Source organism: Lactuca virosa, chromosome 3, assembly GCF_052849685.1.
Source record: "Lactuca virosa cultivar CGN04683 chromosome 3, Lactuca_virosa_CGN04683_v6, whole genome shotgun sequence".
NCBI lineage: Eukaryota > Viridiplantae > Streptophyta > Magnoliopsida > Asterales > Asteraceae > Lactuca > Lactuca virosa.
In genome coordinates this window covers 223011461-223038201 of record NC_136428.1, presented here as the reverse complement: position 1 = coordinate 223038201, position 26741 = coordinate 223011461, and positions in this window count along the sequence as shown.

The following is a 26741-nucleotide window of genomic DNA, read 5'->3' as shown; positions in this document are numbered from 1 at the left end:
ACAAAGCCTTGGAAAATCGATTTGGACACATTTGTATGGGAGTATACGACCGCACACAGGCCTGGCCGCACACACCTGGCCGCACACGCCATGTGCAACCGCACACACCCTTTTAAGGGTCCAAAATAGCAACAAACTCCCATTCCGACAAAGAAATGGTCAAAACACCTTCACTAGAACATTCCTAAGGCTTGGAAACACGTTTTTGACACACTTCATAGTGAGTGTACGGCCGCACACAGGCTTGGCCGCACACACACAAAACCCATGATTTGGTGGCCTTACAGTCCAATATAAGGCCATACACCCCTTATGTGCAACCATATGAGTTGGTAACACTAAATTCTAAGTGTTTTTATGTCCTTAAGGCATGTCCCTACCACCATTAGGGGTTATATACATTAATATATTCATATATGTGTAATTATATGTTAAATAGGATTCGTTTGTGCTCGAGACTCCATTTGACACCCAACAATCTTGTATCGATCTTCCATCCGAACCACTCACTACAGGTGAGTTCATACCCCCTAAATCAATCTTTGAAATGATTTTAAATGCTTTTATGGGGGGGGGGGGGGGAATACAATTTGAAGCATTCTAGTTATTGCATTAATCATAAGTGATTAATACCTAGAACAAACAAGAAGATTTTCCTATTACTTTCAAATTGTTATCAAACTTATGGATTTCAAACACTTCAAAACATTTTATTAAACTCTTTTAAATGCTAAATCCTTTATCAAAATCTTTTAAACTTACATTATTGTCAAACTCATATCTATACAGATATATTTATATAAGTAAGGTTTGAAGGACTTAGGACTGATATCTCACTTTATTTCCTGTTCCTTGTTTGGTTGTGGACTTAGGGTATCTTGTTATTTGTCTGAATGTCGTTGAAACTGTAATTATATATCGTATATATGTGTTAGGATATAAAAGCTTTCACTTCAGTTCAGTACCATTGGGTAGCAAAGGCATACATACAACAGTACTAGTTAACTATAATAGGTATAGTTAAGAGATCACTACCCATTATTTCTATTTCAACGACACGTGCAAGAGTCAGTACAGTTACGAGTCATTTCATACATACTATAATGAGAAACAATACATACTATACACTATATAAGAGAACATACTATACACTATACAAGAGGATATACTATACACTAGTGCAGAGAAAACATTACTACACTATGACATACTATACAAACATTTGAATATGATAATCAGAATGTGACATACTACTCCTCGATACTACACTACATTGTTGTATCACTTTGTAACCAGAGTCTCCTGGAAGGAGAGCGAGCATTGTGTGTATAGATCTATACGGGACAGACACTCCCACACCCCGACTGCTAGCTACAGTCCCAGCCGACAAGGGCGAGGGGTGACAAAATGTTACCTCACTACATATGACACCGGAGGGTCATCAGTTATTCAGTCGTCGATCAACATGGTTACATACGAGTTCACATTTAAACCTTTAATTAACCGACTAAGAATTAAAGGAAAACAGACTCCCCGAGGTGTATTGTACATTTAATACCACCTGGAGTCTGCATTTTATTACTTTATAGCCAGCAGTGTCACTGCTGAGGTAAAACATTATTTTCCCCTATTACATTTATTTTGTAATCATTTCACATAAATGATGGCTTAAGCTATATTTTTATAATGATAGTTTCACTGGGGAAAACTCTCACATTTACAAAAGAACAAACATACAAATAGTCGGGTCTTGGTAGAAGACTACATTTCAGTAGAAAATATAGGATTTTCTAGGGAGTTCAAACATTTACAAACAGCTACGAATATTTATACTACATTGTTACAAACATTTTTCATTCAAGCAATGACACTAAATACTTATGAACTCACCAGTATTTTATGCTGATACTCTCTTTCAAAATAACTTGTATTCTTAGGGAACCAGTAAGACAGGTATACCCATGCAGCTTTTGAAGGACGAAGTGGATCCAAGACTCGTCTTCATTTTGATTGTATATTTTTGGTGTCATTTAAACTTACAAAAGAACACACTTGTACTTAACTATTATATTAATTCAATGGATGTTGTTGCTTGTCTTTACTATTATGCATTGTTATGATATTGTATATGACGTCCTCCACCCCAGAACGTTTCCGTCGTTCCGGTTTTGGGGTGTGACAACTGAGACTGCTGATAGTCTCCAGGGTTGTTGATAACCCATCAGGCGTGCTGATTTCCCACTGTGACTGCTGATAGTCCCTAGGGTTGCTGATAACCCATAACTATTTATTTGTGTTGTGTTGTGTATGGTATTTTGGGGAAAATCACTAAACTTTGTGCTTACGATTTGTGGTTTACATGTCTTAGGTTTTTTTATATTAAAGGAGGGGCACGTCTCGATTACATCGCATCAATTGGGGACTTGTACACATGATAACTTTTAATGATACTCTGATAAATGTTTTAAGATCCTGTAGTTGTGAATTGAATAAACTCTTAAAGTTTTAAATTGAAAATTTTGGGTTGAAATTTGGGGCGTTACACAATCGTTAATAATGAATACTAAGAAATGATAAAAAAAGTTTTTTTATATAATATATGACTGATATTACAAATACATAACTCAATAACAATTTAAAATAATAATATTCAAAATGGAAACAAAAAATAAAAATAAAGTTTTATGAATTTGAAAATACTTCTTTATACATAGAGCATCACACAATGTTAGGGTTTAATAGCTTTCAATAACAACAATAAAAATGAAGCTAAATTGCAATCATATAAATACATATAATTAATTATGGAAACAATTTAATTCCTTAAATATTTGGATAATACATATCAATTCAAAAAAATCGATGACAGATGATATGTTTACCTGATATATATATATATATATATATATATATATATATATATATATATATATATATATATATATATATATATATATATATATATATATATATATATATATATATATATGCAAAGATTCAACCCTATGCTAGGTGTAGGAGGAACTTGGACTCAGGGTATAAATGATCTATCTGGGGCGTAGGTCGAGTTATGCAAGACCCCAAAACAAAAAACATAATCCTTGGGGTTTTGAGCCCTATTTAAAGGATCTAACCCTTTGAGACCCTTCCATTCTCAACTTCCAAACTCCCAAACGATCTCCTTAGATACCCTAATCCCCATTTGTGAGTTTTGAGCTTTAAGCTTGTTTTGTGTTCACTTTTGAAGGAAGAAGGGCATTGTAGATGCACTTGGAAGCTTAAATCAGTGTAGATCCAGAAGTTTCATCCACTCATCCATCTAAAGAAGGTATAAAGTTGCCACCTTGATGTTGTTTTGTGTTACGTCTAATTATGCTTAAGAAATTCATGCTTTTGTCCCCATAACCATGGTTTATATGAGTATGAGCTACTCTAGACCATTTTTGTATCATTTCTAGACGTTCTTATGGTTGTTAAGTCATAAAAATGAGAGCTTGGTTACTCTCATCCATCCATCCATGTGTTCTTGAGAAAAAGATGACTTTGAGGACCTAGGTTTTGGATTTGTGCTCCTTGTGGCCATGCAAATGGATAAAGTCAGAGGCTTTTATCCATTAAGAAATTAATATGATTTTGATCTAGGATAAGGAAGAGTTGATGGTTTTTATTAAGGACTTAATAATTAAGTTAGGTTATAAGGTGCCTACGTAGGGTGTAAATCTCCTTACATTGGGCATAACACTGATTTTCCTTGTCCTTGCCTCCTTAGGCTCTACCTAGGCGTAGAGAGTTGCTACGCTGAGCGTAGGCTGACTGGAAGTTGACCGTTGAATTTTTGACCGTTAACCATTCGTTTTGACCAAGTTTGACTTTAGGTCAAATTGAGTATTTTGAAATTTAGATTGAGGCTTGGTCCCTTTTTGTTGTATAGGTGACCTGTAGAGATGGTTATCGGATCATGATCATTACTGTTATCTTCTAGACTGAGAAGTGATTTCTCTCACTATACTCGTGGGTGGAAGGCACCAATACCGACCCACTAGATTGCTTTATTTATTCTTGTGTATAGGATTTTGTTATGTTATAGTGGTATGTTACATTGGTAGACCTGTATGATTACTTGTACTTGCTAGTTTTGGTTGTTTGTTTGCGTATGTCGATATAGTGAGGGGCAATCCAGTCTGCAGATTGCGGGCTAAGGGCAATCTAATCGGGAGACTATGGGCCAGGGGGAAATCCAGTCGGGAGACTGTGGGCGCAGGGGCAATCCGGTTTTATACTGTGGGCCCGATGTGCATGCATTGTTTATATATTATTATGTGTGGTATTTTGGGTGAACTTGCTAAACTTTGGCTTATAGTTATTGGTTCAATGTTTTCACGTACATCAGATGATAGGGGTAAGGCAAAGGCGTGACCATACACATCCTCATGTTGATTTATGTTTTGAGAGATTTTGATACTCTGATTTTATGGATTTGATTTGAAAACAATGGTTTATATCTTATAGTTTTGTGGAAATGTTTTATCAAATGAAAAAAAATTATCATGGTTTTTGGGATATTACAAGTTGGTATCAGAGTCCTGGTTTAAGAGAATTGGACGAACACTTGTGTGATTCCCGGCTCAAACTATGGAACTACAGAATAATTTTTAATAATTAAATCTAAAATAAACAAAGGAGAGGATGTGATATGTACAATCAGCCGAAGCCAAGGAAAGTTATTCCCCAAGATACCCACACTTGTTTGTGTGCATTAATGATGTGTTTGAGTTGCGTTCTAGAATTGCCTGATTTATGATGCCTCATAGCCTAGGAGAACATTTTGATATGCTATATGGAACTGACATTACTACTATGGTTGCTTAGTGTATGCATCATAGTTGTAAATAACTAAGATTTTATAGCCTGAGAATGTTTGATTTAGCCTTATTTCATGTTCCTTGTTTGGTTGTGGGCTTAGGTTCGAATCAATTATTGGACTATCTATTGAATCTAGTGTTATGTGTGATTAGCATACATAAGGCGGCTACAAGGTTCGTGGAAGTTTCATGAGTTGGTTTGTTTATGAGGGGGGGGAGCATATGGAGAGATTGGCTACTCTTGAGAGAGTAAGTATAGGGCGTATGTGTATTCTATTTGCTTAGGCCTTATGGTCGGGAAGTTCATGACGATCCTTTAAGACGAAATACGAATAGGTATGGAAGGTAGTATGCACCGTACTACTGAAAGCACATGTCCCGTATGCATGTCAAGGAAGTCACGATTTGGGTTAGTGGTCAAGTAGTGGTGTGATAGGATATAATTTGATTATCTGATTCATTGTAGTTTATTTCCAGTATGATGACTACGGGAGGTTCTGGATCAGGAGCTGGCAGCCTGGAGAGGTCAGGATTGACTGATGATGAGATTCTCAAGATGATCATCACTTAAGTGACCATGGAAATTAAGGCGACGATCCTGAAGATGTTTGGATTTCTCAAGACCGTTATGATTGAGCTTTTCGATGAACGTTATGCAGCCGTCACTGAGGCTGTTGTTGCCACAGCTACTGCCGCCATTGTTGTTGTGGGAGTTCAAGGGAGAGGGACGGTGCAGTACTGGGACTTCAACAACACGAAGTCCCTGGAGTGCGAAGAGGTTAAAAACTCGATAATTTCTATGAGGTGGATATCTGATTTGGAGGGTTTTTCTTCACATGCTCGTGCCCAGAGGACCTGAAGGTCAAGTTCACCTTGAAGCTTATTTGTTTGCATGTGAAGGATTGGTGGGAGCCGGTGACTGGTGCTTATTCTCCTGCGGAGAAGGCCGTAGTGACTTGGGAGAAGTTTTATAATATGTTATGCGTTGAGTATGTTCCCCTGCTTGAGAGGGAGAGATTATCCCAGAAGTATTTGTCGCTGAAGCAGACGACATAGTCGGTGACATAGATCACCAAGCTGTTTACTGAGAGAGCACTTTTCTACCTCGAGTATGCTACTTCGGAGCAGGTTCAGATACCCCGATAATTGAGCAGCTCAAGACGAAGATCCATGAGCTTTTATAGACTCATAGGTATAGCTCTCTCTGGGGGATGCAGTCCATCGCTCAGAAGCGGGAGATTGAGATTGAGACCCAGAGGAGGGAGAAGTGGCAAACCCCAGTTCAGACTCAGCCAACAACGAAACGATTTAAGCATACTGATTCACGATATGGCAAGTGTAGGAAGATGCATGAGAGGGTATGTTGATCAGCGACAGCATGCTGCAATTGCGTCAGGTAGGGGCATTATGTGTGAGATTATCATAATCAGGCTCCGCCACCGAGCACCAGGATTTGCTATCATCGTGATCAGTTTGGCCATATGAACGCCAACTGTCCGTTACTTGTTGCGAGGTCGGTGCAGGCACCGAATCCGGCCACTCTTCAGATCACAGACGGGTGCCAGGGGAGGGTTGAGGCCTCGAAGGCATGAGGTCGTTTTTTTCATCTCATAACAGAGGAGGCATGGGTGGCGCCTGATGTCATTATTGGTATGTAGTCATTCATTATTCTGTCGAGTTATTTCCTATATGCTTATGCTTGTATTTCTGATAGGTACCTTCTTAATGAATTCCTTACCTGCTCTTGTGCTTTTTGACTCGGGTGCGAGTTGGTCTTTTGTATCTCATTCCTTCTATTGGGATTTTGATATGACCCTTGGGGAGTTGGAGTGTCCGTTGCGTGTTTCCATCGCCAACGAACCCAAGGTTTCTACTTTGAGTGTTTTTTTGTGATTGTACTTTGGAGATCTTCGGGGTGTCCTACCTGATTGACTTGATTCCCATCCCATTTTAGATACATATCAGCATTTGGTTCTCATTATGTATCATTTTTATTACTACACCTGCTAGTTGGTTACTATTTATCTTAGCATTTTATTAATGTATTTGTATCCCTGATATGGGCATATTTAGTTATAAAATTCATGCATTATCTTAATACTTTATTTTGTTTTTGTCTCAAATATTGAACAAAAGGTACTTAATTACTTTAAAATTTCATTTTCAACAACAAAGACATGCTCGGAAGGAAAAGGAAGCGGAACTAGCAATTGGAAGCTTGAAATTTGGATTTTGAACAAAGAAGGCAAAATTAAAGAAGAACTCGACGAGTTTATCCTAAAACTCGATGAGTTGATATGAAGAATCCCGACAAAATAGTGCCTTGCCGTACACGCGAATTTAGTGAAAAACTCGGCGAGTTTGGGTCCTCCAACTCGACGAGTTGCGCCCATTTTCAGAATCTATATAAGGATGGTTTCTGTTCGAAACTCTAACATTGACTGGAGACTTTTAGCAACTTTTGGAGGCCAGAGACATTCTCAAGAAGCTTTGGAACTCAGAATTCGACTAGAGTCTATTTTTGAAGAGATCAAAGGCAATTAATCATTACATTTCTCTTAATTATTTGTGTGAATCATGTTTACAACATTAGATTTCGAGTTTATGTGTTTATTTGCTAAAGTTATGGGCTAAAACACCATACTTTCGTTTAGAGTAGATAATCTTATGAATATGGTTTGATTAGTGGCTTTAGATTATATTGATTTGGTTATTTATCTTGTTAAGCTTGTTAAAAGCTCCTTATGTGTTAATGACAATTATTATCTGTTAATGACAAAGTATATTGAGTTGTATGAACATCTGCTTGATTACATGAATCTTATGGTTTTGTGAAAACAAGATTGTATGCCTAGTGTTGTGAACATAACATAGGGTTAACTAGAGCATAAGTAAATTAATATGTGAGCATGTGTGATGTCCAACCACATATGAGTTAATTAAACCATCCAATTTGATTAACTATTATTACAAGTCTTACTTGATTCAAATGGAACACTAGTAAATTCTTTGATTTAATCACTTGATTACTGCTTGAATTGATTTATTTTCTAAAGGATTAGTAATAGTGAACATGAACCTAAACATATTAGAAATTGGTAATTAATGATATATTAATCCATTGCACTTGCCACGAAATCAACCATAGGAATAAGTGAATCGAATCTAAATGGATGTCTCTTTAATCTTATTGAATCTAGTTGTCTTTTGCTTATCTTTTAGTTGTTAATTGTTCTTTTCTAAGTGTTTAGTAATTGTTTAAGTTTCTAGTCTTGCAAAACTACAGAAAAACCCCTTTTTAATTATTATTTTGTTTAGATAATATTAGTAATATTTTAAATGTTTATCGTTCCCTGAGTTCGATACCCTACTTGCCTATACTAAACTACTAATCGATAGGTACACTGCCTTCCATGTGTTTGTTTTTGTGTTTAAGTTAGTTAGGATTAAAAATAGTACATTCCACACGTATTAATCCCTCATCATTTGCGAGTATTTAGGGAGAGATTGTTGGAGCATGAAAATTCTCTACAAATTATGAGTAATAATTAGATTATAATATTCCCTTTATGATTGTAAGATTCTCTTTTACTCTATAAATAGAGGGAATGGTCATTAGTTTTTGTGTACACCAAAATGTAGTCTTTCTAGTTAGAGAGAGTGGATGGGGTTCTACCCATCCAAAAGAGTTCTTCATGTCATATTTTTAACTCTTTCTTTCTTTCTTTCTAGTTAATATCAGATTACTCATATCTTTGTGCTCTTCATATATTTCATTATTTTTCATTCTCAAGATCTTATTATTCCGCACAAGTCGATCTTCAAAATGGGATCCTACACCATCCCGATGGGGGATGTGTGCGTGATCGCCGGGATGGACTGGTTGATCAAGTTTGGAGTCATGATCGTCTGTGAAAGACAATTGGTGGTGGTTTGAGGCTGATAACTAACCATTTATGGCGAGGGTACCAGGGTTGGATCAACTTTTTGTTCGACTGCCAAGGATCGGTTGTATATCTAACATGGATGTTCGGGTTATCTACCTTATGTGATCGACACTCTAGTTGAAGGGAGGGTTTCGGATTTAGATGTACCAGTGGTCAGAGAGTTTCCAAATTTTTTCCTAGAGGATTTACCCGATGTGCCTCCCATGAGACAGGTGGAGTTCATGATCGATTTGATTCCCAGTGTGGCCCTTATTGCTAACGTGTCGTATCTCCTCGCACCACCAGAGATGCATGAATTGTCCTCTCAGCTTCAGGAACTATTAGGCAGGCAATTTATCAGATCGAGCAGTTCACCCTGGGGAGCACCGCTTTTGTTTGTGAAGAATAAGGATGAGTTTCACCGTATGTGTATAGATTATCTGGAGCTGAACAAGTTGACAGTGAAGAACCGTTACCCACCTCCTAGGAATGATGATCTTTTAGAGTAATTGCAAGGTGCGTCTTGGTTCTCAAAGATTGATCTGGGGTCGGGTTACCAGCAGATGAGGGTAAAAAAGGAGGATGTAGAGAAGAAAACATTTTGAACTCGGTATGTTCATTATGAGTTCGTGGTGATACCGTTTCGGCTCACAACACACCGTCAACATTTATGGACTTGATGAACTGGGTATGCATGTCGATGCTCGACCGGTCAGTCATTGTTTTCATCGATGATATTATTGTCTACTCCAAGACCAGGGAGCAGCATGGGGAGCATCTGTGGGCGCTACTTGGGGTACTGAGGCAGGAGAGGCTTTATGCCAAGTTCTCCAAGTGTGAGTTCTGGTAACGAGAGGTCCAGTTTTTGGGACACATCGTCAACCAAAATTGGATTTTGGTCGATCCAGCCAAGATTAAGGCAGTTATGTAGGAGGTCCCGAAATCCCCATCTGAAATCAGGAGTTTTATGGGGTTAGCAGGTTATTAGCAAAGGTTCATTCTTGACTTTCCAAGATTGTCATTCCTCTAAATCGCTTGACGAAGAAGAGTGTGGATTTCCGTTGGGGACCTGAGCAGCAACCTGAATTTGAGACGCTGAGACAAAAGTTATGTGAGGCCCCGCTATTAGCCCTTCCTGAGGGTGTCGAGGATTTTGTGGTTGTTAGAACAAAGTTCTGGTCGGATCGATAGATTCTAAGCAGAAACACAATTAAAGACGTAACGAATAACACAATAATGGTTTAACTGATGTCGAATGATTAAACTTTAGCACCTCAGACGAGCTCGATTAAGAACTTCGACTGTAGAGGTGTTTAGGGTTACAAAGCAATAATAACTATAATCACGTTAGTTTCTAAGGCATACATGCATGCACTATTTATAGCTAAACCCTACTCAATAATCACGGATGGACAAGCCCAATCCGGATATACAATACTAAGCCCATGACGCAACATAACATACCCAACAATCTCCCCCTTTGTGTCAATGGAGCCGAAAGCTCAGTTCGGTTGAGCTATAGAAGACTTCTTGACAGTCATGAATACCTTCGGTATGATGGCCAAAAGAGTATGACGAAAAGTGATATACCACCGAAGCATGTCCATGAAGTTCTTCTTGTCTGCCTCAGAATTCTGCTTACACCGATGGATGATACTAATTATGTGCTCTAAGCAGTCCGTTGAGAACAGATGCTTGTCAACAAGAGCGAAAAGACATATGTTGGCTTCTCCTCTTGTGAACATCACTGTGAGATGTTTAGAATCAATTTGACCCATCTTCATTTTATTCACATCTCCAGGTTTTGCAGTTGGCTTTACAGTGGGTTTCTTCTTCAAAGCTTTAGCTATCTCCTGATCCATTGAAGCTACTTCATGGATATAGGAGGCCAACATCCTCTTTAGATGATCTAGAATCGGCTCATATTCTTTCGCATTGGTGAGCAGTATGTTAAACAACAAGATCCAATCATGAGGATTCAAGTTTGGAAGATCTGCCAGGGATATAATCGAAACCGAGTTTGCTGAACCTCGGGTTATTTTGAAACTAACATTGATAAACTTCCCTGCAGGCGAAGGTTTCAGCACCTTGACAGTTATAATCTTCTATGCACTCCATGTCAGGTACTGAGGCTGACCGAACTTGAGATAAAAATCGATGAGTTCACGATCAACCTGAGGGTGAGGTGAGGGAACTTGAACAGTCGAATCAAGGCAATGAAAAGTATATGCCTTTCGTGTTATAGGCATATCAAACTGTAAGTCCCTCGAATTCTCACAATCAAAAGAAGCTACAGGTTCCAGCCAGTATACGCTCGGAAACTCTATTGCTTCTTTGATGAGCGTTTCTCTAGGCCAAAGAGGAAACAAGGCCTTTTTGCAATTTAAGGCATCTTGCTCTTATTTGTTCTTTCGCTCCCTCTTTTCTGCTTCCTTCGCAACCCGAAGGGTTTCATCCAATTCCTTATCCCTTTTCTTTCGTTTCAGGGCTTCGGCGATTGTTTCCTCTTCATCACTATCATCAGCAAGTCCCTTCTTTTTATCTTGATTACAAGAACCCGAAGCTTCATTACCCTTCGGTTTGGCTTTGACAGTGACCTTCGGTTGAGTTGTTTGAATACCTTCTCCCCTTTGTTTTGGAGGTACGAATCTCTCCAAAACACCCTTCATTTCATGTAAGAGTGCAAGGGCATGAAGAAGCTTGGAAGTCAGATGATTCCTGATGGTCAGAGTAAGTATCGGATCATGAGCACTAAGAAGATTGGTTAGCATATTCGTTACATTACCAGCACAACTCCGGAATACAGCTCGCTCAGTCTTCAATAATGAAATCTCCCTTTCAGCTTGAGCCAATTGAACTTTCTGAACTTCAATAGTAGAGGCTTGTCGTGCAAGATCCTCCATTAATGCACTCTCATTTGCTAAATCAGCCTGGAGTGTTTCAAGGCGAGAATTCACTGAGCTAAGTAGAGAAGTGTTCTCAGCTTGAATGGAAGAACGAACATTCTCAAATTTAGCTTGCTCCTCTTGAACTGACTTAGATAACGAATTAACTGAAGCGTTCACTTTAGCTGGATTTGAATCAGCATGACCTTTGAGGGATTCGAGAAAAATATGAGAACTGTGAACAAGTTCTGCAACTTCAGTAGTGGCCTTCTTGCAAGAAGAAGTGGAAGCTTCAACCGCCTTTGTTGATTTGTTTATAGCTCCAGTATATTGCTCAAAAGCGGTGTCCAGAAAAGCTTTGAGCACAACATCGTTATATGTTTTTGTAGAGGCAAGCAATTGATCAAGTTTCTCATCTAGACTCTGCACTTGTTGTCTGGTGACAGGAGCCTCTTCATCTTCGTCTGTTGGAAGCCGATAAGGACTGTAATAAGTCGAGTCAAACTCAACATTATCATCACCGAGAGTATCACCAGAATCGGTTGAGGGTGAGGGTGAAAGAGGTTTGGAAGTAACCGGAGGTTCGGTTTCAGTATTAGCCCCCGTATTAGATACGTTGACGTTTACTAGAGGATCGGTTGTTGTGGTGGTGGGAGTAGTTGTGGTAGTTGCTTGTGAAAAGATGGGAGGTGGTAAAGGAGTTGTCGAGATTGGTATGGTACTAACTGGTGGTGGTGGTGGAATAGAAGTAACCGAAACTGGAACAGTGGTTTTCGGTGGAGATGGAGGAGTTGTTGGAATCTCGTCATTAAGTGGTTCAGTTGGAGTTGGAGAACGAGGAGGTGTATTACCTCTCGGTGAACCACGATGCCGAACTTCCTCTTCTTCATCTGCCGATCGCTCCTCATCATTGTCTAAGCTTGAAGGAGAAGGACTTTTTGATTTCTTTTCCATCTTTTTAACCTTCTTTGGAGCCGAAGAATCACCCTTTTCAGCCTTTCGCTTTTTAGACTTGTCAGCTTTAGACGAAGGACCTTCGGTTGTCACTTTCTTGGTATTTTCCCTTTTGCCTCTGTTGGCTGGCTTTCCACAGCTTCAAAAGCAGCTTGCTGTTCAGGAGTCAGTTCTCTTGGTCCTTTAGGAGGAAGCTTTCGGTAGTCGGCCATCACTTTACTTTCGGCTGACACACACTTGTACATCGTCTCAGGTATTGAACCATTATGGGAGAACTTGGTGGCATCGGAGAAGATGATCTTCTTCGTATGAAAAGTTGCCACAGAAGAGACCAATGCATCCTTCATGACTGGAATCTGCAAAGTATCAATGGCCCTGCGTGTGACGATGGTCCAGAAACATCCACAAGAAATCTCAGAATGTCTCGTCGAAGTGTTGAGACTTTGTACCAATTGCGACCAAATGATCGACATGTAATCGAGATTAATTCCATTGTAGAGACCATAGAGAATGGTCAGAAAACCCTTACTGGTACCATCTGACCCAGCAACCCTCTCCGCTAAACCCTTGTTGAGAAGAGTAAGCAATCCATTCCATTGTGGCGGCAAACACGATTTCTTAATCTTCGTCACTGTGGTAAGAACATTAGTGTATCCCATCTCGTAAAGCATCGTAAACAGTTGGGTTGTAGTGACGAAATCGGGAGAGATAACAGAGGAATCGACATCAAGCTGTAACAGGGAACAGAATCGCCCTTTCGAAATTGATGCCTTATGCGAGAAGATTTGAAAGTAGATCCTCTCCTTCTTCTTGTCATAGGTTGCAGTACAATAGACTTGAAAAAGAAGAGACATTGGGACAGATTCCACTTGTGTGAGTGCGATAACCAGATGAGAGTATTTGAGACATTCAACAACCTGTAGCATGTAAGAATCATACAGAAAGGGGTTCAGTTGAATGATTATGTTCTAATTGGGTTTGATCATGAGCAATGAGGACGAAGCAGTTTGATCTTGAACAGATGAGGAATCCGCCATTGTTGAGGTAAGGAAGAAGATGAACAGTTGCAAATCACCTTGTGTATTTGAGAGAATTTGAAGAATGTAAGAAGGTACAATTTGTGCGAGAAACCCTTTATATACCGTTGCCAGGAGAGAGAAATAATCTTCGTGATGATGATACGATCACTGAAACGCCGCCTGAAAAAGCGCGATGTGACAGCTTGGTTTCCCCAGATAGACGTCAGCAAGCGTGGGTTTAGGAACCGTTCAAATTCACGCGCCCAAAATCTTATCCACATATGGTCTTTTCAAATTCACCTTCGCTCCAGATGTGATAAGAACCACTTTCGCGCCTAAAAGAAACTTCAAACGAGCCATAAGAAAGATCAACCAGAATTTTGGAAAATCACAAATTATTTTCGTGCAAGAGTGTGCCAAAAATTAAGAAATAAAGCAAAATGTGTATAGGATGTGAGTGATGTCTGTTAGAAGACATAAAACAGATGATTCTGGGCATGAATCTCTTCCTTCAAAGTCAAGAGAGACTTGAAGTGCTTGCGTGGTTTCCCGAGAAAATACGATCGAGTGCTTGTAAAGAAACACCGAAAGGGTTCTTTTAAATAATAGTCTAAGGGTGGCTTATCTTCAACCGAACATCGATTCTTAACATAAGATCGAACGTTGGATGAAGTACTTGTGAGACCGATATGGTCTGTTGAACAAGTAGGTTGGATATAATTTGTTGTGACTAAAGATGTTGTAAAAATCTCAAAAACAAAAACAAACTGGATCTTGTTGGGAAGAAATGCCTTGGTGTTAGACAATTTCATAAAAGACCACTCAAAAATAAAATGAGATTTCGTTAGGTAACAAGTAAGATCTTGAATATAAAGATTCACCGTCAATTCATTGTTGGTGTTGGATTTTGGGTCTCACTTAGCACGTGGTGTACGTATCTAAGATCATAAACACAGATTTTATGCAACCATAAACCTCAGTGGTAAAAGCTGAGAGTCTCAAGGGTTACAGTGTTGAACCGAAAGTTGATGGAGAATGTAAAGGAGGTGGTTAAGGAACCGAAAGTACCTCTGCTATATAAACGTGACAAAGCAGAAAACTCTTAACTCATTTGAGAAGAGTAAGGTAGCTCATGACATGAGTGGATTTACCAGCCTAATTGGGAAGAAACGATAGGAATAAATCGATTCATTAAGGCCTTGCTCTTAGTCTTAGAGGCTTCGGTCGACATGCAGCAGCATGCTTCTAGGGACACTTAACTAGTTCATATTAAAAGAATCATACCTGCCTTAGCTCCAAATTATGTTGCAATGAAGTACTTGCGACCTAGTAAAGAGAACAAGCAAACAAACAAACCACACAAACAAAACAAACAAAAAAAATAATTAAGAAACAAAATAAAAAAAACTTTTGGAAAAATATTTTTGGATTTTTGAAATTTCTGAAAAAAAAATAATAAAAAACAGAAAAATAAACAAAAAGAAATTAGCATAAAACATTCCAAAAAAAAGTCTTGAAATAGAGTAAGAAATAGACTTAAAAATGAGTGTACAAAATATACAGCCGAAACCAAACCGTAAAAGAATGAAGCGAAATAAGCTGAGCGTTCGGTTCATTTCGGTTCCCTAAAATTCCGGAGCCGAAATAGACCGAGCGTTCGGTTCATTTCGGTTCCCGAAATTTATGGAGCCGAAATAGACCGAGCGTTCGGTTCCCGAAAAATCCGGAACCGAAATAGACCGAGCGTTCGCTCTATTTCGCTTGTCTAATTTTCAGAGAGAGATTTGAGGATTCGGTACCGACTCTGCTTCCATCATTCCCAAACCTTGTAAAATTTTATTGAAGCTTGCTTCTGGTAAGGCTTTAGTGAATATGTCAGCCAGTTGATCAGAGGACCGAACGAAATGTACTTCCACTTTCCCATCTTCTACATGGTCCTTGATGAAATGGTATCATAGTGCAATATGCTTTGTCTTTGAGTGTTGCACTGGATTGTGACATATTCTAATCGCGCTTTCTGAGTCACAATAGAGAGGTATTTTCATCATACTTAGTTCGTAGTCTCTTAGTTGGTTTTGTATCCATATCACTTGAGAGGTACAAGATGCTGCAGCTATGTACTCAGCTTCGGCTGTTGAAAGAGACACGCAGGTTTGCTTCTTGGACTGCAGGTTTTTCCAAGAAATTGGCATCCACCAGTTTACAGTCAAGGAATTGGCATCCACCAGTTGTGCTCTTTCGGTCCAGTCCACATCCTCCAAGATCGGCGTCAGAAAAGGCTTGAAAAAAAAATCCAGATCTAGCAGGGTACCAAAGACCGAGAGAAGAGGTTCGCTTCAGATAACGGAAAATGTTTTTCACTGCCACCATGTGAGGTTCTCATGGATTTGCTTGAAACCTGGTGCAATAACAAACAGAAAACATAATGTCTGGTCTACTAGCCGTTAGATACATAAGAGACCCTATCATTTGACGATAGAGTGTTACGTCAACAGCAGGTTTTTCCAAAGACGGTGTTAACTTTGTGCCAAACGCCATAGGAACCTTCACTTTCGAATCACCCGTCATACCGAAATTTGCCAGCAAGTTCTTCATGTAGGCCTCTTGGTTGATAAAAATACCTTCTGGTCCCTGTCTTATATTCAAACCAAGGAAAAAATTAATCGGACCCATTGCGCTCATTTCAAATTTAGTCTCCATCAACTTCCTAAATTCAGCCGTTAAGCTAGGATTCGTGGAGCCGAAGATGATGTCATCGAAATAAATCTGAACTATCATTAGATGTTCGCCTTCTTTCTTTCGGAAGAAGGTTGGGTCAACCGAACCTTGCTTGAATTTTGACATTTTAAGAAAGCGAGTTAAAGTTTCATACCAGGCCCTCGGTGCTTGCTTCAGACCATATACAACTTTATCTAACACATAGCAGTGTTCAGGGTATTTCTCGTTCACGAACCCAGGTGGTTGCTCAACATACACCGTTTCTTCTAGTTCTCCATTCAAGAACGTACATTTCACATCCATTTGGAAAACTTCAAAGTTTTTATGAGCAGCGTATGCCAGAATGATTCTGACCGATTCCAACCTTGCTATAGGAGCGAAGGTGTCCTCATAGTCTATCCCTTCTTCTTGGCAGTATCCCTTCACCACCAACCGAGCCTTATTGCGTATGACGTTGCCCTCTTTGTCCAACTTATTGCTGAAGACCCATTTTAAGTCGACCACTGAAGCATCCTTTGGAGTGGGAATCAGCCTCCAAACTCGATTACGTTCAAAATCATGGAGTTCATCTTGCATAACTTGTACCCAATCAGCATGATCAAGTGCAACATTAACCGTCTTTGGTTTGACTTTGGAGACAAACAAATTAAACATACAGAATTCAACATTAGAGAATAATGCAGTTTGTTTCGCTTTCAATTGAGAACGTGTGAGAACTCGCTCAGATGATTCACCAATTATTTGTGCTTTGGGATGATCTTTAGTCCATTTCGTTAGAGGAAGGTAATTAGGGTCATAGGCTGGATCCAACTCTGCATTTAATTCTTCTTCAAGTTCTGATTGATCACCTTCGTCATTTATATTCTCATTCTCCCCCTCAAATGGCAAAGCGTATCCCTTGTCAAGTTCAGAATTCTCCTCCTCTGTTGGAGTTGGATACTCCCCCTCGACTGGACTTTTATGGGTTGGGGATGGAGTTGGATTCTCCCACTCGACTGGACTATTGGTTGTTTTTGGTGTAGATGAACCCTCCCCCTTGAACGGTGAGCCGTTGTTTTGTGGGTCAGTTGAGGGTTGACCATAGGAGGTTCATTTTCCATTTCTTTTGCAGCTTCATCAATGATCTTTTTCAGATTGTCGATTTTCTTGTCTGCTGCTTTCGCCTCCGAGTGTGCAGCCTTCTCTGGTTCATCAAATAGCCTTATGTACTCTGCAAACAGGTTGGAAATTAGAACCGAGACTTGTCCTGATTCAGGAAATATTTCCCCCAAGGCACTTTTGCTTCTTTGGACTTTCTTCATGTAGTTGTCATCAAAGGTTACATAGTATGTCTCTTCAATACGTTTGGATTATTTGTTCAAAACTCTGTATGCCTTTGAAGTGAGTGAATAGCCAAGAAAAATTCCCTCATCAGCTTTGACGTCAAACTTGTTTCGGTTTTCTTTGGAATTGAAAATGAAGCACCTTGAACCGAACACGTGGAAAAATTTAACGTTGGGCTTTCGATTGTTCAGAATCTCATACGGAGTGATGAAGAATCGTTTGTTGAGTAAGGATCGTTTCTGAGTATAGCACGCGGTTGCAACTGCATCAGCCCAGAAGTATAGCGGAAAAAAGCGAAGCTTAGCATGGTTCGGGCTGCCTCACATAAAGAACGGTTTCGTCTTTCAACAATCCCATTCTATTGTGGTGTATAGGGAGCCTAGAAGTTGTGAGTTATCCCCTTGTCAGCCAGAAAATCCTCAAAATCTTTATTCTTGAATTCAAGCCCATTGTCGCTTCTGATATTCCTCACCAGCTTTCGCAGCTGCACTTCCACTTTCTTGATAAACGTTTTCAACTTGGGAGTCGCGTCTGATTTCTGTTTAAGAAAGAAAACCCAGGTGAAGCGTGAAAAATCATCGACTATGACAAGAATGAACTTACAACCACCGAAGCTTTCGATAGCCGAAGATCCACATAAGTCAATATGCAGAAGTTCAAGAGCTTCAACAATCTGTGTATTGATACGTGTAGGATGGCTCTTTCTGCTTTGTTTGCCCATCTCACACGTTGCACATAGGTGTTCCTTATCAAACTTGAGAAGAGGAAGGCCTCGAACATGATCACCAAGCACCAACTTATTAATGTCTTTGAAGTTCAGGTGCGATAGGCGTCGATGCCACAGCCAGCTTTCATCAGTGTTCGCCTTTGACAGCAGGCATATTGCTGGTTTTCCTCGAATTGGGTTGAGATTTAAAGGATACATCTCTCCCTTGCGTTTAGACTTCATCAGAACTCTTTTGGATTGCTTCTCAATTATTTCTGATCCCTCATCATCGAATGAAACCTTCAAACCAGTTCCCACAACCAATTGTGATACACTGATGAGGTTGTGCTACAACCCTTCCACCTAAGCTACTTTTCGAATCGAGAAGTCTCCGTTGGTTATCATTCGATATCCTTTGATTGTACCATAAGAGTTATTTCCATACTTCACACATCCACCATCCTTAAGGGACCGAAACTCCCTCAGCTCTTCCCTCCTTCCTGTCATGTGACGCGATCAGCCACTGTCTATGTACCATTCGTCATCGAACTGCGCGTCACTAATAACCTGCAAATTCAAGCAGATTTAGGAACCCAAAGTCTCTTGGGCCCTGGTGAGTCTTTTACAGAGAAAGGAATAGCAGTAGAAATATCAACCAAATAAGTTCTTTTGATTAGAGTGGTTTGGTCTTTTCTTTTGATGGTATACACCTTGATTTTGTTTTTATCTTGTTTAAATTGTGGTGTATTAGATGGTGTGTTGTTAGATGGTTTTGGAATATTCTTTTGAATCCTAGGGTTAGCTGACTTTTTCTTATTATTGATATCAGAATCTGAATCAAGCTTTCCCTTTCCTTTGATGTCCTTAACTGAATTCGGTTTTCTTTGGGAGTAGGAAGGACCGAAACTTGACTTTCGGTTGTTAGCCTTGACGTTGTGACCGAAACTTGACGTTCGGTTCTGAGCGCTGGTGTTGGAACCGAAACTAGATGTTCGGTTCTGAGCTTTGGAATAGTAGGAGCTTGGACTAAAATTTTCTTTTCCTTTTGGCTTTTCATTTTCTTTGACAATTGACTCTTTCTTGGAAGGAACGTAGTTGGGGTTTTGAGATTGCCAATACCGTTTTCGCTCATTCAGATTTATCATGTATCTCTGATTTCTTTGGCGTTTCTATTCAGCTAACTGCTTTTGAGATTTACGAATATTAAAGCTTGATTTTGGCTTCTCCTTTTGAGTTTCGGTAGTCTTGGAAGGAACATTCGGTGTTTTCTTTGGTTCTTCAGGTATCTCTTTTGTTCCACTTGTGCTTGGTTTGTCAAAACTTGAGGGTTTGTTGATAGGTTCAGCAACATATCTACCTTTTACCCTCTATTAGGTTCGCTCTGATAAGCCGATGGTTTTGTCTGCGTTATCAATAGGGGCTGACCAGAAATAATCGTCGCACCCTTCAGCATTGTCTGTGTCGACCAAGATTTTCAATTCTGCTATTTGTTTTGCAGTGACCCCTGTAACAGCATATACCTGATTTGGCACAATTTGAACCTTTTGATAAACCATTGCTTTCTCTTTGAGTTTCTGTGGCTTGTCCATTGACAGGCGAGCGTATTCAACCGAGTTTTCAGATATGAGGGGTTTCTCATTCTCGGTTTCGCTCTTCATAAATTCAGAGCAATCAACCACATCCTCTACCGAGATTTCGCTCATCTCACTTTCCTCATCAAATTCAGACGTGTTTTCTAAGCAGAAACACAATTAAAGACGTAACGAATAACACATGAATGGTTTAACTGATGTCGAATGATTAAACTTTAGCACCTTAGAAGAGCTCGATTAAGAACTTCGACTGTAGAGGTGTTTAGGGTTACAAAGCAATAATAACTATAATCACGTTAGTTTCTAAGGCATACATGCATGCACTATTTATAGCTAAACCCTACTCAATAATCACGGATGGACAAGCCCAATCCGGATATACAATACTAAGCCCATGACGCAACATAAAATACCCAATAGTGGTGGTTTGTGATGCGTCAATCATGGGTTTAGGGGAGGTACCCATGCAACGGGGCAGGGTCATTTTGTATGCATCCAGGAAATTGAAGCCTTATGAGGTTAGGTATCTGATGTATGATTTGAATTTGGGGGTCGTAGTATTTTCCCTCAACATTTGGCGACACTATCTCTATGGGTTTCGTTGTACCATCTACAAGGATCACAAGAGCTTGAGATATCTTATGTATCAACCAAATTTGAACATAAGTTAGCACAAATGGCTCGATGTAGTCAAGGATTATGAATCTGAGATTCGTTATCATCCAGGGAAGGCCAATATGGTCGCCGGCGCATAGATCTGCAAGGCGGATAGTGCTCCAACTTGAGGACTCTATTTGAGAATGATCATTGACTCCCCACTCTTGGATTCGATTAGGGAGGCTTAGGCCGAGGGAATCAGGATGGAGAATTCAAAGAAGGAGAAGATCAGGGGCCAGATTGGCAGATTTGCCACTGATAGTCGCGAGCTTATAACCAAGTGTGGTCGAGTGTGGGTCCTAGTTTTTGGGGGGCTTCGACAGAAAGTGATGGAGGAGGCACACAAGTCTAGGTTCTCGATCCACCCTAGATCTACAAAGATGTATCGAGACTTGAGACTTAGCTATTGGTGGCCATGCATGAAGTGAGAGATATCATGGTATTTGGAGAGATGCTTGACATTTCGGATGATCAAGGATGAACACCAGAGGCCGCATGGAAAGTTGCAGCCTTTGGAGGTTCCCATGTGAAAATAGGAGCAGATCACCATGGATTTCATCACCAAATTGCCAAGGACGGCCACGGGATTTGATGTTATATAGATTATGGTTGATCCCCTGACCAAGAGTACTTATTTTCTTGCTCGCCATGGTATACCAGTTTCTATTGTATCTGATCATGATGTACAGTTTACTTCACGGTTTTGGTAGAGATTTCATGAGGAGTTGGGTACGAGACTGCATTTCAGCAATGCTTACCACCCTCAGACTGATGGTCAAAGTGAGCAGACCATTCAGATCCTTGAGGAAATGATGAGGGCTTGTGTTATCGATTTTAGCTGTAGCTGGGACTCCTACCTTCCCATAGTTGAGTTTTCTTACAACAATAACTATCATTCTAGTATTGGTGCACTGTCATATGAGCTTCTATATGGGAAGATGTAACACCCTGTTTCGAGTCGTTTCATAATTTTGGACCGTGACCCGAAGATCAAGTATCACAAGGCTTCGGGCTTTAGGGAAAGAGAGGTCTTAGAACCATTTGGATGAGGGTAATGTAGAATATGTGATCCAAGAGTTTGGTTTGTGCTTTGGAGCCCAAGGGTAAAATCGGAAAAGCGATGTTTCCATGGATATAAAGATCGTCGAAATCGGAGTTGAAACACAGAAATTATGACTGTTTGAAGTTAGGACGGTGCGTACGTGGAAGTATGTTGGGCGTACTATGGTATCTAGGAGTATGCTAAGCGTACGGGATTAGGGCCCAAACCCTATTTTCATGTATTTATCCCTAATTAAGCTCCTTAACTTCCCTAAACCCATTCCATTCTCAGCCTCCACCTCTCCAACACCCTCCCTTGAAACCCTAACCCTAGTTAGAGCATTGTGAGCAAAAATAAGGTGTTTTAAGTGCTTTGGAGTGTTCTTGGGGCATCTTGGAGAAGAAGGAGCTCATTGGAGAAGTGTTGGTTTCATTGGATCTTGTAGATCCAGACTTTTTTCACTTTGATCTTTCTTCTAGAGGTATAAATTTTGAATCTTGATGATGCATTTGTTAGATCAAGCTAGTATTGGTTATTATAAGCTTTTGGTCACTATAGTGCATAAAGTTTAGATCTTGAAAGTTTGTTACCTTGTTATGGATAAAGTTGGAAACTTTATCCATTTAAACATCATATTGATTCAGATCTAAAGGTTTGAGACTTGGACTTAATGGATTAAGTTGAAAAAGATGCTCTTTTTGTCCCTTTGAGACTTAAAGACTAGATCTTGGTTGTTTTGACCATTCTAATGGACAAAGTTAGGAACTTTATCCATTATGAAGCTATTAGGAACCCTAAAAATGTAATATTGGTCCTTAGTCTTCCTTCATGCATGTTCTAAGATGTCTTAATAAGTTAAGAAGTTAGTTTTTTAAGTATTGAGCACTTCCTATCCATGCAAAGTCATAAAGTTGGAAACTTTATGACTTAAGATGTTATTTCGGGACTAGATCTGCCTTTGGTCAAAAAGACTTAATGGAATAAGCTCTTAAAAAGAAGAAGTGAAGTTAGCCAGCGTACGTTGGGCGTACATTGGCGTACGCTGCACGTACGCGATGATCTTGAGTATGCCAAGCGTACAAGATGAGTATGTTGGGCGTACTCAGCTGAGTAAACTCATATGGCTTTTGAACTTTTGACTTTTTGACTTTCGACTTGACTAGGATTTTGACTAGGTTGAGCTAAGGGTGTTTTGGGTATGTTGGGCTGTTGTCTTAGTTTTGGTCATTATTTGTTGTAAAGGTGATCAGTATAGTTGGTATTTCGAGCAGCGTGTGGTTGCAGCTATTTCGTCGGACTGTGAGGTGAATCTCTGCATTGTACTCGTGGGTCGAAGGCATCAATGTCGACCCGCTAGGATCTATTATGTTGGTTGTCTTTATGACTCTTACATGATATGTTGGGATAGGCCCATTGTATGTCGGGCTAGGCCCATTTGTATGTTTGGTTGGGCCCATGGATCAGGAAGGGCTATGCCCAATGTATGTTATGTAGGATGCAAGTTATCTCTATGACTCTTGCATTTGTATGTTGGGTTGGGCCCATTGTATGAGGGATAGGCCCATTATGAATGGTTGGGCTCAATGTGAGGGCTAGGCCCAATGGTATTTGGTATTTTATGGAACTCACTAAGCTTTGTGCTTATAGTTTTATGGTCATGGTTTCAGTTACTTACGGTTTGAAAGGGAAGGGCTCGGCTTGAGCGCAGCCCATCTACCCATGTTTCCACAACTAGATGATTTTTAGGATTGTACTATGATAACTGTTTTTATTTTGAAATACTTTTGAATGATTGGAAAAAAGTATAATTGGTGTTTCTGGTTGAATTGAAAATGAAATTTTTTCCTTATAATTTTTGTGACGATACAAGTTGGTATCAGAGCCTTGGTTTGATGGATTCAGACACACTCTTAGGTGTGACTGAACTCAAATTGAGGAATTGGTAATCCTTTAAAAGATAACAAATTTCTAAAAAGACTTTTCTAAAAAAAAGGGGGTGTGATGCGTGCAATCGTACGAGCTCAAGTAAGTGATTCCCAGAATACCCATACATGTTGATATGTTATATGATATGAATGTTTGTATGCCACACCCCCAAACCGGAACGGCGGAAACGTTCGGGGGCGGAGGACGTCATGTATAGTATCATAAAAAATGTATAATAGTAATCAAAGCAAACATAACCATTACATTGATAAAATATAGTATTTACATATGTTCGATACATAGTTTGTATGACATCAAAAATGTATAGCAAAAGTATAAAAGACGCGACTCTATGATCTCCGTCTTCTCAAAACCTGCGGGTGTACCTATCTACCGGTTCCCTGAGAATACAAGTGGTTTTGAAAGTGTATCAACATTTAAGTTGGTGAGTTCATAAGTATGTTTTTGAAATGGAAAGCTTGTCTTTGTTCTTTGAAAATGTTATCGTATACTTCCAGAAAATCCAATATTTTCTTTAGTGTATGAAATGTAGTCTTAAGCCTTAAGACAAAATGTATGCAGTCACGGTATTCTGAAATTGTGAACTGTGTTCTGAAATAGTGAATTGTAGTCTGATATAGTGAATTGTAGTCTAATAAATAAAACTATGTCATAAATGTGTCTTGAAATTGTACGTTGTACTAGTATACTCTGTACTAGAAAAGTAGTGTACTGTAGTAGTGTCTGTAGTAGTGTTTGTACAAAAACCTTATTGTATGAGTGCCTGGAATCCAGCAGCTATAGTGTAAAATAGTGTACTATAGTTTTATTATTTAAAATAAAACCTTGGAAGTAGTGTTAATCCCGTAAACAAATGTTTTAGTTGATACTATTGTGAGACAGGCGTCGGTATGTTATGACATTTGTCACCCCAGGCCTGCCGGCCTAGCTATTGCAAGCAACTCAGGTGCGGGATTGTCAGTCCCGTATAGATCTATACACAAATTCACTCTATCCCTCCAAGAGACTCTGGTTATAATTTATAGGACTTAGAACCGTACCCTAGTGGGTACCCCGAAGTAGTGCCTCACAACCCTGTATTAGCTAGTTTACGTGTAGTGTAGTAGTGTTCTCTTGTACTTGAAACTGTATGTATTACCTTGTAGTAGCCTACTTTGTAATGTAAATAATTATACTTAAATAATTATTTAGTAGTGTATCCTTGAATTAGTGAAATAGAGTAGTATTCCATAAACCATACCTATTATAGTTTATATACTTGTTTCGGTATAGTGTTCATGAACTTGTAAAATAGTGTAGTGTTTCACAAAGTATACCAACTATAGTTTAGATGTATGACCTGTAATAAACCAAATCATTTGCAATTTAACCGTGTGTATAAAATAGTAGTGAAAGATTTATGGAAAGTACCCTTTTGCTCGACATTCTTCAAAAGGGTTAATATATATATATATATATATATATATATATATATATATATATATATATATATATATATATTGATAAATGCAGTGATAAATCGGTTTCAATCAATTGCAAATGGTTCAAAAGGGTTTTGAAATCGTTTGCATGTTAACACAAGAGTCCTTGTGCTAAACTTGTACCCCCCCTAAAAACATTGGAAATAGTGAAAACGTAGGGGTATGAACTCACCTCTAGTGTGTGTTCGAGTCTGGATCGCGAAACTGTATAGATGATCATCGGGCTAGCATATGTGGATAGAACGGTATCCTAATATTATTTAAACACGTAATCGTATTTAAATTAGCGAAATAACTAATTAAAGTGTTAGACAACACTAATTTTATGTAAGGAATAATTACCGAGAATTATTTGGAGTGTTGATGAGGCTTTTGGGTCTAGCCTTCAGCGAAATCCTTGATTTCGGTCTTAAAACCTCAACCGAGAACCAGGTTCTCGGTCTAAAGGTATTCTCGGTTATAAACTAGTTTTCGGTCTAAGCAGTTTTCGGTCGGCTTGAAGATTTAAAGGTTGTTCTTGGTGTTCTTGGTGTTCTTAGTGTTCTTGGTGTTCTTGGTGAAAAGTATAAAGATTTGAGGGATTTTTCTTGAAGGTTTGAAGGTTCTTGTATGATACGTGAGAGAAAAATGGGAGTGTTTTCGATTGAACAAGTGGGAAAATGACTTATTTTTCGGGGGGAAATATATATATCGGTTGGGTTTTCGGCCGGTAAGGCGTTTTCGGTCCGGGGGTTCTCGACCGAAAAGAGGTTTTCGATCCGAGGGTTCTCGGTTCCAAAGGGAAAAATGATGATTTTTAAGTGTATTTTATACCAAATACTTATATAAAAACATCATTTATATAATTTAAATCATATTCTATCCCTCATGAATTTAACGAAATAAACAAAACTCGAATTTCATTTATAGAGTTTGACTTTTAATGACTTCAAAATAACGGATTGTTACAATATCCCCCCGTTAAAGGGAATTTCGTCCCGAAATTCTTCCTATAGAGATTACATCATGGACTAGGAAAAAGATGTGGGTACTTTTGTTTCATTTGATCTTCTCGCTCTCAAGTGAATTCAGGTCCCTGCGTGGCATTCCAACAAACCTTCACTATTGGTATGCGACTTTGTCTCGTTCGTTTGACTTCCCTGTCCATGATTTCTACTAGTTCTTCCATAAATTTAAGACTCTCGTTTATCTCGATTTCATCGAGTGGAATCACAACAGTCTCGTCGGATAGACATTTATTTAGATTTGACACGTGGAAGATAGAGTGTACGTTGTTATGTTCTTGTGGTAGACAGAGTTTGTAAGTTACTAGGCCGATTGTAGCAAGAATCTCGAATGGCCCGATGTATCTTGGATTTAGGTTTCCACGCTTTCCTAAGCATATCATGCCCTTCCAAGGTGAGACGTTCAACAGAACGCGGTCACCCACCTGGAATTCCAAGGGTTTTCGTCTCTTGTCAGCGTAGCTCTTTTGTCTATCCCTAAAGGCTTTTAGTCGTTCTCGGATTTAGACAATCTTTTATGTGGTTTCTCGAATGATTTACGGGCTAATGAGAGTGCTATCAGGGACTTGCCCTTTAGCTAACTGCGTGTCATCTACCTCAGCCCAGCACAGAGGGGATCTCCACT